At 30.1% G+C, this 2,179-nt stretch overlaps 1 protein-coding gene across 1 annotated transcript in view; it reads left to right on the top strand.

The window, feature by feature from the left end:
* Positions 1-2,179, top strand: part of LOC101863522 (homeobox protein SIX6) — a gene marked incomplete at its 3' end in the record, with an annotated part of 58,380 nt that overhangs the window by 6,862 nt on the left and 49,339 nt on the right. The window lies entirely within an intron of this gene.

The following is a 2,179-nucleotide window of genomic DNA, read 5'->3' on the forward strand; positions in this document are numbered from 1 at the left end:
ACTACTACTACTACTACTACTACTACTACTACTACTACTACTACTACTACTACGACTACGACTACGACTACGACTACTACGACTACGACTACGACGACTATAACTACTACATCTTCGCCTCGATTAGGCTTATTTTACTGTCTTTTCAAATGTTAAATGGTCTGTTGATGATGATAAAACACTCTATTCCGACCCTCCCCTCCCCCAATCAAAGTACAGAAAGAAATTAAAAAAACAACAACCCAAAAAACATTTCAAAACAAAAAAACTACAACATCCAAAGAAAGCTCTCAATCAAACCTCCCGCGTCCAATAAATCCGCCAGACCAATGTTGTTTAATTGTTGGTACTTTTTATGTCTATTAAAATAATATTGAAAATATTGATGAAAGTAATTATTCTGGTTCTTAAATACATTTGTTAAAACATTTCCTCTTTTCTTTTTATTTCTTTTTTTTGTTTTAAAGTCAAGTATAGTCTTGAAAAGAATGCTTTCATAACTTTGAGAAATTCCACACTATAACTGTGACTGGATAATGTGAAAACGACAAAAATGATGATCTAGCTTGCAGTGATGATAACGATAATGAAAACACAATAAAATAATATTAAAAAAAAATAATAGCGAGTGATAACAAATGGTGTAATACAATTAAAATGCTCGTAGCTGAAGGAGTGACAAATGCACCCAGGCATGAAGATGTCATAAGAATAAGAGATTAGAAAAATAAAATAAAATGAATGATGGATCAACTGAAAGCTATTGGAAGAAAAAGAAATAAAATAAGATAACATGTCACATTTGAAAAGAAAGGCTAAAAAAATAATAATAGAAAGGAGATATAATAAACTAATCAGGCACAACCCATTCTCCAAACCAAAATAAATAAATAAATAAATAAATAATAAATAAATAATTCTTTTAAAAACATTGATAAATACATCTTTTTAAAAATTATATTCAAAAATTATTAAATGACATATTCCTGACACAGATATAAGGTGTTAGAATAAAATAAGAAAGACAGGACATTAAAGCACAGTCATGTAATATTATAATCAGTTTTTTAAAAATTAAAAAGGAATGTGTAAATTTAAAATACAATGTGTCTGTAAACGAACATAACGTAAATCCATTGAATGAAAGCAATTACTTCTCATAAAAACAAAAAGACATGGAATTTTTCAAGAAAAAAAGGATAAATTTATTTGTTTCTTCACTTACGCATTCATTCATTCATTCATTCATTCATTCATTCATTCATTCATTCATTCATTCATTCATTCATTCATTCATTCATTCATTCATCCGCACGAACATTAATTGTCAGATTAACTTTTGTTTACATATTGAAAAATGTGCAACCTTTACACCGCCTCATTCTTTTTCATTAATTTTTCTCTGTTGCCATTTTGAAAGAAAAGCAATAGATCTGCATTATACGGTTAAAAACAAGTAATATCACACCCCCCCCCCCCTTTCTTTTTTGTTTACTCCTCCATTACCGTTCGATCAGCTGTTTCTCCATTTCCAGACGATGTTATCAATAACCATCACCGAGAGAAAGAATTTGATTAGGAAAGTTTTCAACGTTAAAAGAAATACAGCCTTTTGTTGTCATTTTAATTATTAAAAAAAAAGAAGGAAAAATCGTTTTTTCGTGTACATTAAAAACAACAATAACAACAACCACACCATAACCAACGCCGCTTTCCCCTGCAAAAACGAACAAACAAACAAAACAAAACGAAATAAAAAAAACAACAACCTTTGTTTGCGACACTATACGTTTAACTCAATGTCGTGTAAATCGAATCTTGTGTTGATTGATTTAATCCGTTTATTAAAATCTAGTTGTTTTTTTTCCCTTTGTGAATCAGTTCTTTTTAGCCCTGAAACGTGGATTTCGCTGCATCAATTAATAAGTTAATCAGTAGTGTTGCCTTAACGAGTGTATTCCGATCAGTTTTGAGCTAATCAGTAGTGTTGATTTAAAGAGTGTATTCCGATCAGTTTTGAGCTTCAGCTTAGAGAAAGACTTATCAGGTGGCCACGGGACTCAAATGAATGAATGAACGAATGAATGAATGAATGAATGAATGAATGAATGAATGAATGAATGAATGAATGAATGAATGAATGAACTGAGTTCGATAATGACAATACTAATGATAATAA

Source organism: Aplysia californica, unplaced genomic scaffold (genome assembly GCF_000002075.1).
Source record: "Aplysia californica isolate F4 #8 unplaced genomic scaffold, AplCal3.0 scaffold00319, whole genome shotgun sequence".
Lineage (NCBI taxonomy): Eukaryota > Metazoa > Mollusca > Gastropoda > Aplysiida > Aplysiidae > Aplysia > Aplysia californica.